Below are 17,179 nucleotides of genomic sequence, written 5' to 3'. Positions count from 1 at the left end.
AAGAATCGTATATGCATTAGCAGTCACACCCCATTTCCCTTTCCCCTCAGCCTCTGACAACTACTAGTCTACTTTGTCTCTATGGATTTACTTACTGTAGACATTTCAAATAAATGAAGTCTTACATAAAAAAAACTTCCCATTGCTGGCTTTGAAGGTGGAATAAGAGAGTCAAGAGTTAAGGAGTGCAGCAGTCTCTAGAAACTAGGAACAACCCTTACCTTACAGCCATCAAGAAAATAGACACTTCCATCTTACAACAGCAAGGAACAGAATTCTGCCAACAACCCAAATGAACAGGAAACAGTCCCTCCTCTAGAGCCTCCAGTGAGGAATGCAGTCTGCCTCCAGGCACCTTGATTTTAGTCCACTGAGACCTGTGTTGGACTTCTATCCTGCAGAAGTATAAAATAAATTGTATTGTCAGTAAATTTATGACAGCAGTACAGATTTTGGCACCAGATATGGGATGCTAACAGCCATAACAAATATCTAAAAATATGGAAGTGACTTTAGAATTGTGCAATGGGCAGAAGCTGTAAGAATTTTGAGACACGTGATAGAAAAAGCCTAAGATTGTCTTGAACAGACTGTGAGTAGAAATTTGAACTAAAAGACTCTGCCATTCAAGATATTCCATGTTCATGGATTGGAAGATTTAATATTGTGAATATGTCAATACTACCTAGGCGATATACATATTCAGTGAAATTCCTGTCAGAATTCCAGCAACATTTTTTGAAGAAATACAAAAGCCAGTCCTCAAATTCATATGTAATTGGAAAGGACCACTAGTAGCCAAAATAATCTTGGAAAAGAAGAACAAACCTGGAGGACTCACACTTCCTGATTTCAAAACTTACTACGGGGGGGGGAGGGGTGCATGGTTAGTTCAGTGGTTGAATTGTCACCTACCATGTGGGAGACCCAAGCTCGATTCGCAGCCCATGCACACACACACACACAAGCACACACCAAAAAAAAAAGTTGTGAATAAAATTCACTATGATATTGTGTATCACATATCTGCCTGTGTGTCTGTATATATAGATGTAGATATACATATATGTAGGAAGACACATTTAAAAAGAAAAAACTTACTACAAAGCTACAGTAATTTTTTTTTAATGTGGCATGATAGTTCTTTGAACCCATGGAATAGAATTGAGAGTCCAGAAATAAACCATCACATCTATAGTGAGTTGATTTCCAACAAAGATACCAAGTCCATTTAATGGAGAAAGAATAATCTCTTCAAAAAAATGATGCTGGAGCAACTGGAAATCCACGTGCACACAATGAATTTCGAACCACTACCTCTTACCATATAGAAGAATTCATTCAAAATGGATCAAAGAGATAAATGTAAGCGCTAATACTATAAAACTTAGAAGAAAATAGGAAGTATCTTCAGGACCTTGTATTCAACAATGGATTCTTAAGCTATGACTTCCAAAAGCTGAAGCAACCAAAGAAAAAGTAGATAAATTGGACTTCAGCAAAATTTTGAAATTTTTTGTTAATGGATTAAACTCCCCAATCAAAAGACATAGACTGGCAGAATGGATTAAAAAACAGGACCCGTCTATAAGCTGTCTACAGGAAACACATCTTAGACCCAAGGATAAACAAAGGTTGAAAGTAAAAGGTTGGAAAAAGATATTTCGTGTAAATAACAATCAGAAAAGAGCAGGATTAGCTATACTAATATCCAACAAATTAGACTTCAAATGTAAAACAGTTAAAAGAGACAAAGAAGGATACTATGTATTAATAAAAGGAGCAATTCAGCACAAAGACATAACAATCATAAATATTTATGCACCGAACCAGAATGCTCCAAAATACATGAGGCAAACACTAAAAAGAGAAATAGACACATCTACCATAATAGTTAGAGACTTCAATTCACCACTCTCATCAATGCACAGAACATGTAGACAGAGGATCAATAAAGAAACAGAGAATTTGAATAATACAATAAATGAGCTAGACTTAACAGATATTTATAGAACATTATACCCCACAACAGCAGGATACACCTTTTTCTCAAGTGCTCATGGATCATTCTCAAGGATAGACCATATGCTGGGTCACAGAGCAAGTCTCAATAAATTTAAAAAGATTAAAATCATACAAAACACTTTCTCAGATCATAAAGGAATGAAGTTGGAAATCAATAATAGGCAGTGTCAGAAAATTCGCAAATATGTGGAAGCTCAACAACACACTTTTTTTTTTATTTTTTATTAATTAAAAAAAATTACAAGAAACACAAACATTCCCAACACATACACTCAACAATTCACAGTATCATCGCATAGTTGCATATTCATCATCATGATCATTTCCCAGAACATTAGCATCAATTCAGAGAAAGAAATAAAAAGACAACAGAAAAATATAACAAACAGAAAAAAAATTTTACAGGCCATACCCCTTACTAATCCCTTTCATTGATCACTAACATTTCAAACTAAATCTATTTTAACATTTGTTCCCCCTATTATTTATTTTTATTCCACATGTTCTTCTCATCTGTTGACAAGATAGATAAAAGGAGCATCAGACACAAGGTTATCACAATCACACAGTCACATTGTGAAAGCTATATCATTATACAATCATCATCAAGAAACACGGCTACTGGAACGCAGCTCTACATTTTCAGGCAGTTCCCTCCAGCCTCTCCACGACATCTTGAAGGACAAGGTGATATCTACTTAATGCGTAAGAATAACCTCCAGGATAACCTCTCGACTCTGTTTGGAATCTCTCAGCCATTGACACTTTGTCTCATTTCACTCTTCCCCCTTTTGGTCCAGAAGGTTTTCTATTTTCAGCACACTGCAGTAATGACATTCTTTTGTTCTTCCTCATGAGCTGAGACCCAGTATCTCAGCTCATTCTGGGATTTCTGTCCCACACTGCCAGGAAGATCCACACCCCTGGTAGTCATATCCCATGTAGACAGGGGGAGGGTGGTGAATCTGCTTGCTGTGTTGGCTGGAGAGAGAGGCCACATCTGAGCAACAAAAGAGGCTGTCTTGGGGGTGACTCTTAGGCCTAAATTTTAAGTAGACTTGACCTATCCTTTGTGGGGTTAAGTTTCATATGAACAAACCCCAAGACTGGGGGCTCATAAACCTATAGCTTTGGTTGTCCACACTGCTTGTGAGAATATCAAGAATTCAACTTGGGGAAGTTGAATTTTCCCCTGTTCTCACCATTCCCCGAAGGGGACTTTGCAAATACTTTTCCACTCACTGATCGAATCACTCTGGGATTCATCAAGACATCACCTGGACAAACCAGCAAAATCTCATGTCCTATACAAAGTTCCATGTACTTAAGGTGTTCAATCAACTATCTATGTAAGTTATATTAGGAGATATACTAGTCAAAGTATAGATTTGTACCAAATAAACATTTTTTGCTTTATTCTCACACATAAGTTGAAATTTTAAAATATTAATTGCCATCTATTTTCAGCACACTGCAGTAATGACATTCTTTTGTTCTTCCTCATGCAAAAACATTTTTTAAATTTGTACATTTAGTCTCTATCATACACTGTAGGCATTCCTAGATTATACCATCTCAGTCTTTATCGTCTGTCTTTCTTTGTGATTTCATTTATGCCCCAGCCCTCCTCCCTCTATCATTGTCATATGCAGCTTCACTCAGTGTTTTAACATAATTGTATTACAGTTAGGTAATATTGTGCTGTCCATTTCTGAGTTTTTATATTCAGTCCTGTTGCACAATCTGTATCCCTTCAGCTCCAGTTACCCAATATCTTGCCCTTTTTCTATCTCCTGATGGTCTCTGTTACCAAGAAAATATTCACTAATGTCAGTTCATATCAGTGAGACCATACAGTATTTGTCCTTTTGTTTCTGGCTAATCACACTCAACATAAAAGGTCCATCCATGTTGTTACATACTTCATAGCTGTATTCTGTCTTACAGCTGCATAATATTCCATCTTATGTAAATGTCAGTTTATTTAGCCAACTGTCTGTTGATGGACATTTTGGACCAACACACTCTTAAACAACCAGTGAGTCAAGGAAGAAATTACAAAGGAAATCAGTAAATATCTCGAGGCAAATTTAAATGAAAACACAACATATCAAAACTTATAGGACACAGCAAAGGCAGTGCTAAGAGGGAAATTTATTGCCCTAAATGCCTATATCAAAAAAGAAGAAAGGGCAAAAATCGAGGAATTAACTGTCGACTTGGAAAAACCAGAGAAAGAACAGCAAACTAACCCCAAAGCAAGCAAAAGGAAAGAAATAACGAAGATTAGAGCAGAAATAAATGAAATTGAGAACATGAAAACAATTGAGAAAATCAATAAAGACAGAAGCTGGTTCTATGAGAAAATCAATAAGATTAATGGACCCTTAGCAAAACTGACAAAAAGAAGAAGAGAGAGGATGCAAATAAATAAGATCAGAAATGGTAGAAGAGACATAACCACTGACCCCACAGAAATAAAGGCGGTAATAACAGGATACTATGAACAACTTTATGCTGATAAATACAACAATGTAGATGAAATGGACAACTTCCTAGAAAGGCATGAACAAACCAGCTTTGACTTGAGAAGAAATAGATGACCTCAACAAGTAAATAGACGACAATCAGAGGTAAAGAAATTGAATCAGTCATTAAGAAGCTCCCCAAAAAGAAAAGTCCAGGACCAGATGGCTTCACATGTGAATTCTACCAAATATTCCAGGAAGAATTAGTACCAATCCTGCTCAGACTCTTTGAAAAAATTGAAGAGGAGGGAAAGCTACCTAACTCTATCTACGACGCCAACATCACCCTCATACCAAAGCCAGACAAAGATACTATCAAAAAAAGGAAATGAGAGACCAATCTTTCTAATGAATATAGATGCAAAAATCCTCAACAAAATTCTAGCAAATCGAGTCCAACACATTAAAAGAATCCCAGGGGGTGGGCCACGGTGGCTCAGCAGGTAAGAATGCTTGCCTGCCATGCCCGAGGACCCGGGTTCGATTCCTGGTGCCTGCCCATGTAAAAAAAAAAAAGAATCCCAGGTATGCAAGGATGGTTCAACTTAAGAAAATCAATTAATGCAATACACCATACCAACAAATCAAAGCAGAAAAACCGTATGATTCATCTCGATTGATGCATAAAAGGCATTTGACAAAATTCAACATCCTTTCCTGTTGAAAACACTTCAAAGGATAGGAATAGAAGGAAACTTCCTTAAAATGATACAGGGGATATATGAAAAACCCACAGCTAATATCATCCTCAATGGGAAAAAACTGAAAACTTTTCCCCTAAGATCAGGAGCAAGACAAGGATGTCCACTATCACCACTTTTATTCAACATTGTATTGGAAGTTCTAGCCAGAGCAGTCAGTCAAGAAAAAGAAATACAAGGCATCAGAATTGGAAAGGAAGAAGTAAAACTCTCACTGTTTGCAGATGATATGATATTATATGTCAAAACCCCCCGAAAAATCCACAGCAAAACTACCAGAGCTAATAAATGAGTACAGCAAAGTGGCAGGTTATAAGATCAACACTCAAAAATCTGTAGTGTTTCTATACACTAGTAATGAACAATCTGAGGGAGAAAATCAAGAAAAAAATTCCATTTACAATTGCAACCAAAAGAATAAAATATTTAGGAATAAATTTAAAGAGACAAAAGATCTATACAAAGAAAACTACTAGTAAATGTTAAAAGAAATCACAGAAGACCTAAATAGATGGAAGGGCATACTGTGTTCATGGATTGGAAGACTAAATATAGTTAAGATGTCAATTCTACCTAAATTGATTTACAGATTCAATGCAATACCAATCAAAATCCCAACAACTTATTTTTCAGAAATAGAAAAACCAATAAGCAAATTTATCTGGAAGGGCAGGGTGCCCCAAATAGCTAAAAGTATCCTGAGAAAAAAAAATGAAGTCAGAGGTCTCACACTACCTGCCTTTAAGGCATATTATGAAGCTACAGTGGTCAAAACGGCATAGTACTGGCATAAAGATAGATATATTAACCGATGAAATCGAATAGAGTATTCAGATACAGACCCTCTCATCTATGGACAATTGATCTTTGAAAAGGCAGTCAAGCCAACTCAACTGGGACAGAACAGTCTCTTCAATAAATGGTGCCTAGAGAACTGGATATCCATATGCAAAAGAGTGAAAGAGGACCCGTATCTCACACCCTATACAGAAGTTAACTCAAAATGGATCAAAGACCTAAACATTAGATTTAAGACCATAAAACTTTTAGAAGAAAATGCAGGGAAATATTTTATCAATCTTATACTTAAAGGCAGTTTTATAGACCTTACACCCAAAGCAAGAGCATTGAAGAAAGAAAGAAAGAAATGGGAACTCCTCAAAATTAAACACTTTTGCACATCGAAGAACTTCATCAAGAAAGTAAAAAGACAGCCTACACAATGGGAGACAATATTTGGAAATGACCTATCAGATAAAGGTCTAGTATCCAGAATTTATTAAGAGATTGTTCAACTCAAGAACAAAAAGACAGCCAATCCAATTACAAAATGGGAAAAAGATTTAAACAGACACTTCTCAGAAGAGAAAATACAAATGGCCAAAAGGCACATGAAGAGATGCTCAACTTCCCTGGCCATTAAAGAAATGCAAATCAAAACCACAATAAGATATCATCTCACATCCACCAGAATGGCCATCATCAATAAAACAGAAAATGCCAAGTGCTAGAGAGGATGTGGAGAAAGAGGCACACTTATCCACTGTTGGTGGGAATGTCAAATGGTACAACCGCTGTGGAAGGCAGTTTGGCAGTTCCTCAAAAAGCTAAATATAGAATTGCCATATGACCCGGCAATACCATTGCTAAGTATCTACTTAAAGGACGTGAGGGCAAGGACACAAACGGACATTTGCACACCAATGTTTATAGCAGCATTATTTACAATCGCAAAGAGATGGAAACAGCCAAACTGCCCATCAACAGAGGAGTGGCTAAACAAACTGGTATATACATATGATGAAATATTATGCAGCTGTAAGACAGAATAAAGTTATGAAGTATGTAACAACATGGATGGACCCTGAGGACATCATGCTGAGTGAGATTAGCCAGAAGCAAAAGGACAAATACTGTATGGTCTCACTGATATGAACTGACGTTAGTGAATAAACTTGGACTATTTCATTGGTAACAAAGACCATCAGGAGATAGAAATAGGGTAAGATATTGGGTAATTGGAGCTAAAGGGATAAAGATTGTGCATCAGGACTGAATATAAAAACTCAGAAATGGACAGCACAATACTACCTAACTGTAATGCAATTATGTTAAAACGCTGAATGTGAGAATGATAGAGGGAGGGGGGCTGGGGGCATAAATGAAATCAGAAAGAAAGATAGACGATAAGGATTGAGATGGTATAATCTAAAAAAAAAAATTTTTAATTTTGAAATTTTTGCGCCTGAAAGGGTTTTTCAAGAAAGTAAAAATAGAACCTACAGAATGGAAGGAAATATTTGGAAGTCAGAAATCTGATAAGGGTTAAGAATATGTAAAGAATCCAGTCACCTCAACAATAGAAAGCATAAACAACCCATGTAAAAATTGGGCAAAGGATTTAAGTAGACATTTCTCCAGAAAAGCTATACAAATGGCTAATAAGCACATGAAAAGATATTCCTCATCGTTAGCCGTTAGGGTAATGCAAATCAAAACCCCAGTGAGAGAAAGGATTGTGGGAAGATGACAAAGTAGGAATTTCCAGGAGCCAATCTTGCCACAAAAAAAAAAAACCTATTAAATGACAGGAACTGTATGAAACAACTATTTTGAAACTCTGAAGTGTAGTGGAACACAATGCAGCATGCAGGGCAGAGCTGGAGGAAGAGGCTGGAAGTTTATGGTAAATAAATGTGAATTTCATCCACAGCTACCATTTGTCATCCCGCAACGGCAATGCGATCAGCGGTGGGCCCTGCATTCCTGGTGCTGCTTAGTGGTGCCAAAATGAGCTATAAATACCTAGTTTTCCAAAATCTGTAGGTATAGGGTATAATTATTGATCACGACTTTTGATCAACTACTTCAGTTCACAGAGGGGCCCACTCTGAGGGAAGCTGTTGCTCCAGTCCTCTCCCCACCCCAACAGAAGTGGCAGAGTCTTAAAAAGACAATACTTAAAATAAACAAGCAAAAAAGACAGTACTTTTATTTTCTTTCTCTTTTCTTTTTCTATTCCCCGTTTGAGAGCAAAAAATTGTTTGGAAAAGTCACAAATGATGGCCCCAGCCCTGAACAATAACAAAAATTTTTTTAATCCCAAAGGAGTAGGAGAACTAGATTTCCAGACTTTGAACAACCATAATACTCAGAATATCCAATTCTCAACAAAAAAAATTACAAAATACTCAAACAGAAAAATATGGCCCATTTATAGGGGGAAAAAAGTTACCAGAAACCATCCCAGAGGAAGCTCATACTTTGAGACTATTAAACAAAGACTAAATCAACTGTCTTAAATATATTCAGTGAGCAAAAGGAATCCATGTACAAAAAAACTAAAGGAAATTAGGAAAATGTCTGAATAGAATAGAGATTTAAAGGAATCAAACAGGAATTTTGGGACTGCAAAGTACAGCTTATTAGATGAATTCAACTAATTTGAACAGGAAGAGGAAAGGATCAGTAAACTTGGTGATAAAACCTTTGAAATTAATCTTGTGAGAAGTAGAAAGAAGAAATAATGAAGAGAAATGAACAGCGTGAGGGAAACCTTCACGCATGCCAGCATACACACATCATTGGTGTCCCAGAAGGTGGGGGGGGGGGGGGGGGGCAGAAAAAGTTACTTGAAGAAATAAAATGAGAAACTTCCCAAATCTGGTAAAAGACAGGAATATACATATCCAGGAAGCTCAGCAAACTCCAAGCAGAATAGACTCTTAAGAGATCTAAGAATCACTAAGAAACATTGTAGCAAAATTGTCTATACCTAGAGGAAAAGAGGATTTGAAAACAGCATGAGAGAAGCAACTTGTTGCATACAGGAGATCCCCAGTGAAATTAACAGAGAGGTTTCTGATCAGAAACCATGTAGGCCTACAGACACTAGGATGACATATTCAAAGACAGAAAAAAAAAACTGTCATCCAAGAATTTTATATCCAGCAAAATTATCTTTCAAAAATGAAGGAGAGATGAAAACATTTACAGATAAACAAAAGCTGAAAGAATTCATTACCAGAATACCTGCCCTACTGAAAATGCTAAAGAGAGTCCTTCAAGCTGAAATACAAGGATACTAGACAATAACTTGAAGCGATGAGAAGAAATAAAAAACACTGTTAAAGATAACTATGGATAAATGTAAAATCCTGTGTTATTGTACTTTTGGTTTGTAATTGCTTCCTCTCCCCCAAATGACTTAACAGACAAATGTGTAAGATGACATTTTAAATCTATGTTAATGGGCATACAATTTATAAAGATATAATCTGAGACAAGAACAGTATAAAGGTGGAAGGGATGCAGAGATATATAGATATGAGTAGAAGGTTTGTATACGACTGAAATTAGGTTGGTATCAGTTAAACTACTTTGTTGTTAGTTTAAGGTGTTCATTGTAATTGCAAAAGTAATGACTTAGAAAACAGCTAAAATATATAGAGAAAAGGAAAGAAGGGAATCAAAGTTGTACACTACAAAAAAGGCAGTAATGAAATTAAGTGACAGAAGTAAATCTTTCCCGCTCAATTTTTACTGAGTTTTTACTGTCAATGGATTAAACTGCCCTATTAATTGGAGACTAAATGAAAAAGTATCATCCACCTATAGACTGTCTACAAGAGCACTTCACGTTAGGTACAAAGACACAGGGAGTTTGAAAGTTAAAGAATGGGAAAAAAGACCAATAAGGAAATGGAGGACTTAACACTATTGACAGTTGACATCTAATGGACGTTCATAGAACATTCCACCCAACAAAAGCAGAATACATATTCTTCTTGAGTGCAACTGGAACATTTTCCAGTATATACCACATGTTAGGCCACAAGTCAAATCTTAATAAGTTTTAAAGTATTGAAATCATACGAAGTATTTTCTCTGACCACAATGAAATAAAGTTAGAAGTCAGTAACAGAAAGAAAAGTGAAAAGTTTAGAAATATGTAGAAATGAAAGAACACGCTATTAAACAACCAAAGGATCAAAGAAGAAATCCAGGAGTCATTAGGAAATATCTTGGGACAAATGAAAACACAGCATACCAAAATTTATGGGATGTAGCAAAGGCAGTTCTCAAAGGGAAATTTATAGCTGTAAGTGCTTACATTGTTACAAAAGAAGAATGATCACAAATCAATAATCTAACTTCATACCTAAAGAGACTAAAACAAGAAGAGAAAATTAAGCCCAGAGTTAGTAGAAAGAAGGAAATAATAAAGATAAGAATACAGATAAATGCAGTAGAGAATAGGAAAATGATAAAGCCTATAAAACCAAAATTTGTTTGTTTTTAAATCGTTAAAATCGACAAACCTGTAGCCAAACTGACAAAGAAAAAGAGAGAACACAAATAAGTAAAATCAAAAATGAAAGTAGGGACATTACTCCTGATCTTACAGAAATAAAAAGGGTTATAAGAGGATTCTATGAACAATTGTATGCCAACAAATTAGAAAACCTAGATGAAATAGACAAATTCCTAGAAACATCAAAACTACTTAATGTGATGCAAGAAGAAACAAAAACATTTTCAACAGACCCATAACAAATGAAGAGAATGATCAGTAATTAAAAACCTCTCAAAAAGAAAAATCCAGGACCAGATGGTTTCACTTCTGAATTGTACCAAGCATTTGAAGATTTAACACCAGTCCTTCTCAAATTCTTCCAAAAAATAGAAGAGGTAGGATTTACTTCCTGACCCATTGCGTGAGGCCAGCATTACTCTGATACCTAAGCCAAATAAAGACAGCACAAGAAAAGTACAGACCAATATCCTTTATGAATATAGATACAAAATTTCTCAATAATATACTAGCAAACCAAATCCAATAGTATGTTAAAAGTATTATATGCTGTTGCTCAGTGGGTTTGCAAGGACGGTTCAACATAAGAAAATCAATTGATGTAATATACTACATTAATAGATTGAAGGAATAAACCACGTGGTCATCTCAATTGATGCAGAAAAGGCATTTGACAAAATCCAACATCCTCTCATGATTTAAAAAAAAAAACACACACACACTCAGAAAACTAGGAATAGAAGGGAACTTTCTCGGAATGATAAAGGGCATTTATGTAAAGCATATATGGGTTTTTCTGACCTTGAAATGAAGTAACTATACTTTGCATGTGGGATAGATATGAATCTTTGGAGGCCAGAGGTAGGACTGTGATAGGCAAGATAACCCCCAAAGATTCCTAAACCTCGGTCCCCAGGTCCTGTGAATATTTTACCTTAAATGACAAAAAGGACTTTGCAGATGTGATTAAGGTTACAGCAACCATAGAAAACTAACATAAAATGCATACATAGTAATCACAAACATCATTTTAATGAGAAAAGTAGACAGTTGGTTCCTCAAATCTAGGCTGACCACTCTATCAGCTAGCCTTGGTAATTGCGAGTGGCAGCCAGCCTGACCAGCCGCGGGGCTCTAGGATGATCAACATGTCAAAATTTATTCCTCCTTCTTAGAAGTCATTTTATCAGGCAGTCTACTTATTCTTGTTGTGATGTTGCCTAAAACATTTTAAACTTCTCATCTGGAGTTGTCTTTCAGCCAGTTTATGAGTCACCTCCCAAAAAATTCGGTTGAGTTGAGAGGAGGATAGAACTTCTTGTTGTTGCTGTTTGCGACTTTCTTATTTCCCTAAGAACTACGTTCCATTCATGAATCAGTATAGATGTGTTGGGTGCTCACTGTGTATAGTTGCAGTTAAGAGCTCACTCTGAAATGAAGCTGCTGGTTTCAAATCACTAGGCTTTGTAACCTTTAGCAAGTTACTTAACCTTTCTGTGCCTCAGTTTCCTCATTTGTAAAGTACGGCACGTCATAGTACCTACTCGTGGGTTATTATGAAGATTGAAGTACTTAGCATGGTTCTTTCTATATGGTAAGTCCTCAGTAAATATTAGCTTTTATTTTTATGGGAAAGCCCTGCTTTACAATAATGCCACAGGCACTTTAACATAAATTTTCATGCATTCAGGGCCAGTTCAAGCCTTGCCACGTCTGTTCTACTTGTACTTGGTAATGGTTTGTGATGCCCCATGGTCGGGCATTTGAACTAATCCAGGAATCAGTAGCAGGCCAGGAAATGTTTCCTAGAAGGAGAAGAGTTAATTACTCATCTAAGCAGGATCTCCACTGATTTTCTTGTCAGGGCTTACTGTGGGCTGCATTCAACGTCTTGGCCTGTTGTGGACACTTGGAATAGCACTGGATCTTTTTTTTTCTTTAATTTTTTTTTAAAACATAGCAACAAACAAACAAACATTCTTAGCTTATGATCATTCCGTTCTACATATATAATCAGTAATTCACAATGTCATCACAAAGTAGCATTGGATCTTAAGCCAGCCGGTAGACCTCTCTTGGTCTGGGTCCTAAATTTGGTATCCTTTTCGATCAGCAATGAATAAATCCGAGCAGCACATCCAAATGTAATATGTTACTTCCAAAATCAAAAAGGCCTACTAGGTATTGGGCTTCTTTGTTAGTGGTAGAGGATACAATATACAGCAACATGTGCTTAACTTTGGAAGGGATATCCTGACAAGTACCCCTGACCACCAGACACCAGAACTTCATAGAGATTGCACATCCCTTATTGTCAAGGGATTTAGCTTCCACCTCCTGACATGCACATATCTTATTAATGCATCCCAGAGGACCTGCTACTTCAGTCCTATCAGCATGTCATTCAAATAGACCAGTGTATCATCTTGTTGGATGACAGGTGATCAGGGTCCTTGCATAGTGCTTCTGGTATTCCCTTCTTATTGGGCAGAGAATAAAAGCATTTCCAGATCAAAAGCTACATAACAGTGGCCAGGGGCTATGTTTATTTGCCCTAGAAAGAAATTACATCTGGAATAGCAGCTGCAATTGAAGTCAGCACATGATTAGGCTTACAGCAATGCACTGTTCTTCTCCAAGACCCGTTCTTCTGTATAGGCCAAATGGGAAGTAAAAGGAGATGTGTTGGGAATTGGCATTCCTGCATCTTTGAAGTCTTTTATAAAGGCACCAATCTCAAAAATACAGGAATTTAGTCTTTCTTTTAGTAGGGAGGGGGTGCTCCTGGCCTTCCACTTGGCTCTCCCCACCATATAGCCTCACCTGAAGGAAATCCTGCCAATTGCCAGCTGTTAAAAACAAGAAACAGCAGGGTATACACAGAGAGTCATAAGCAGTTTACTGTTCCTGAATCATAAAATGCAGCATAAGTGGCGTAAGATGAGGCTAGATCTTAGCATCTTAGGATGTGTTAAATTAAACTTTAACCTGTCAATGGGGAAAATCCTTTACAGCTTTTTTCATTGTTTGTTTTATGTTTTCTTAAGAAAATGTACAAGCATCTGCAGAAATAAACGTAAAACTATAATGATCCCCCAACTGTCAGCATTTTGCCACACTTGCTTCATCTAACCCATTTTTCTTTCTTCTTTTTAAAATGCTACAGTATTTAAAGCAAATCCAAATCCCAGAGAGCATGTCATTTCACCCCTAAGTATTTCCGTTTTTTTCTTATATAGCACATATCACCACTAACAGCATTGACACTAATAATGTCTTTGATAGAATCTCATGCCCAGTTCACAATCATATTTCCCCAGTTTTCTCAAAATAGCTTTCCACGTATACTACAGTGTGTTTGTTCAGATCAGCATCCAAACTAGGTCCAAGTACTGTGTTTGATGATGTGTCTTTTAAACTAGGGCAATCCCCTCTCCCGCAACGTACGTTTTTCTCATGCCGTTGACTTATTAAAGAAAACAAGGGCAACTAACCTGTAGAGTACTTTACTTCTGGAGATGGCTGCTTCCTCATGGTATCCTTTAATTTGTTCCCTGTATTTCCTATAAGTTAAAATTTGGATGTCAAAGCTCAATCAGATTCACATTCAACTTTTTTTGCTAAGAATGTCATAGGTGGTACTCTACCTTTCGTATTACATCACACCAGAGGCATATAGTGTTGGGTTGTCCCACAATTCAGTGTGTTTAAGAAAATTAATGACATGTCCAAAGTTATATTGTTTTGATGCCTATATGGTAAATTTCTTTAAGGAAAGCGAAACCTCGGGTTAAAGAGAGTATTTAAAAGGCCATTAAGTACATCATCTTAACAGCTACCATGAGAGAGTGCTTAAATGAAGAAGAAACTGCTGAATTCCAGTAAGAAAGTTTGTGGCATTTGAGCTTACCTGCCTGCAGTCTCTTGTTCCCCAGTTCTGTGATAGCAGTGGGAATAGCAGACATGTTTCTGGTACAGCTTGCTAATGTCAGGGAGCTAGTACAGATCTCATACTCAAAAAAGTGTGATGTACATTTTGACCTGTTTGGCGGTTTCTTGAGTGGCCAGCACAGAGGCTGACATTTGTTTCGCTGCCTTGGGCTGAAGAAGCTTTCCAGGCAGTATCTATTGGAAGCATTGAAAGACCTGTACTACTTGGAAATCCTGAGCCCAGAGGCAGCAGACAGAGCGAGCAGAAGACAGACCCAAAAGCCTGAGGTAGAAGAGGCTAAGGAAGAGGATTCTTGGGGAATTAAGGGCTTTGTAGGACTATTGCCTATACTGGAGAATCAGCACACATGCCGAGGGCCAGATGCCTGCTCATGAGAGAACTGAGAGGACATTAGCTGGTACCTCTGGATCATCTGTGGTCTGTGTGCACGGAGGTGAAGATTATGATAGTTATAGGCAACTTGGCTTAAGTGTTGAAGGATCTCAGAGGAAATCTGCAAAAACTAGGAGGGAGTTTTGTTTGTTTTCGTTTTGACTTGAGGCATTTGAGGAAATCTCTGCCAGGTAACTGGCTGCCCACTGAGATAACAGAGCCCAGACTTCAGTGATCACTCATGACAAGGAATACAGCCTTTGAAAAACTAGTTTGAAAAAGTCACTAAGCAAGTGGACAATTGCAGCCCTCAACAATCAACAACAGCAAACTCTGGGGCAGGGATAGCATCTGATTTCCAGAGTTACCACATTATAATATTCAAAATGTCCAGTTTTCAACAAAAAGTTACAAGGCATACAAAGAAACAAAGCATAGCCATTCACAAGGAAAAAAAGAGATTGACAGAAACCATCCCTGAGGAAGCCCAGACATTGGACTTACTAGACAAAGACGTTAAATCAACTTTCTTAAATATGCTCAAAATGCTAAAGGAAACTATGGACAAAGTTTTAAAGCACACAAGGACAACAAGGTATGAAATAAGAATATCAGTAAAGAGAAAAATTACAAAAAGCCCTAAATAGAAAATCTGGAGCTGGAAAGCATATAGTTGAAATGAAAAACTCACTAGGGTTCAAGCAGAAAGAAGAATGAAACAGTGAATTTGAAGATAGAACCATCTGAGAAGTGGAAAGAAAAACAAATAAAGAATAGTGGACAGAACCTAAGGGACCTGTAGGGACACCATCTGGCATACCAACATATGCGCTACGGGAGTTCCAGAAGGAGAGGGAGAGAAGGGGCAGAAAGAACATTTGAAGAAGTAATGGTCAAGTTTTCCAAGTTTGATAAAAGGCATGAATTTTCATATCTTTAAACCTCAAAAAAAAAAACTCCAAGTAGGATAAACTCAGAAAGCCACACCAAAACACATTATGATCAAACTTTTCAAAGCCGATATAAAGAGAGAATCTTGAAAGCAGCAAGAAACAACTTGTGAGCACAAAGGATCCTTGGTAAGATTTCAGCTGTTTTCCGTCAAAAACCTTAGAAGCCAGAAATCAGTGGGATGACATGTTTAAAGTGCTGAAAGCAGAACACTGTCAATGAAGTAGACAAGTGTGCATTGACTGAGGATTAGGCAAAGAAAATTTGGTGTATGCATACATTGGACTATTATTCAGCCATAAAAGGAATGAAGTTCTAATACATGATACAATACGGATGGACCTTGGAAACCTTATGCTAAGTGAAAGAAGCCAGGTACAAAAGGTCACATTGTATGATTCTATTTATAGGAAATGTAATATTTATATGAAATATCTAGAAAGCCAAATCCATAGAGACAGGAAGCAGATTAGCAGTTTCTAGGGGCTGGGGAGAGAGGAGGCACTGAGGAATAACTGCTTAATAGGTATGGGGTTTCCTTTTGGAGTGATGAAAATGTTCTGGAACTAGATAGAGATAGTTTTGATGAGTGCATAGCATTGTGAATGTACTAAATGCTGCTGAATTGTACACTTTAAAACGGTTAAAGTGGTAAGTTTTATATTATATGTATTTACCACATTAAAGTTCCACAACATGAATCGTGGTGAGAACAAATTATCATGACATCTCAGGAACCAGATTGGTTATGGAGAGGGGGGCAGTGAGCTTTCCTGTTTGGATACAACGTAAGCAAGACACAGCTGCAGCTCAGGCTTCTCTTCCTGTCCTGCCCCTAGGGACATATCCTGTGGGGCATAGAGGCTTTCCACAGCCAAGGAATCAGCCCATGGGGGGCTTCTTGTTTCCTGCCTAGTTCCCAGACTACCCTCCCCCCAAAAAAATCAGCTGTGATTTTTTCCAGTCTGATTTTGCACTTTTGCGTTACCGCTTATAGTAGCGTACATCCCGCGATAGCTGTTCTTTTTTGGTACAGGGCCAGTCATCATGATTTTAGGGTGAGGGTGGCCCTATCTAGTTCTGCTGGTATGAATGCAAAAGCCTTTTCTTTGGCCATTTTAGGACTCCCCTTTCTCCCCCATTATTTCACACTGGCTCCACATTGATGACGGAGAGCTTAGTGAAACAGGGTTACATAAGTGTACCCTACCTCTTGAGCTTCCTGGAAAGCACTATCTAACTGTGGTTCTTCTCAGTCATTTCTCACACACACTGCGGCCTTACGCTGCCTGCCCAGGAAAGGAGTAAGGCAGCTTCAGCCAACCAGAGTGAATTA

General features: G+C 37.4%; 1 protein-coding gene across 3 annotated transcripts in view; it reads left to right on the top strand.

Annotated features, from left to right (window-relative positions):
• RNF216 (ring finger protein 216) overlaps positions 1-17,179 on the top strand; it is a 208,130-nt gene that overhangs the window by 170,989 nt on the left and 19,962 nt on the right. The gene's annotated exons all lie outside the window — the stretch shown is intronic.

This window comes from Tamandua tetradactyla, chromosome 23 (genome assembly GCF_023851605.1).
Source record: "Tamandua tetradactyla isolate mTamTet1 chromosome 23, mTamTet1.pri, whole genome shotgun sequence".
NCBI lineage: Eukaryota > Metazoa > Chordata > Mammalia > Pilosa > Myrmecophagidae > Tamandua > Tamandua tetradactyla.
Note: the sequence above shows the minus strand (reverse complement) of the source record. Positions and strands in the feature narration are given on the sequence as shown.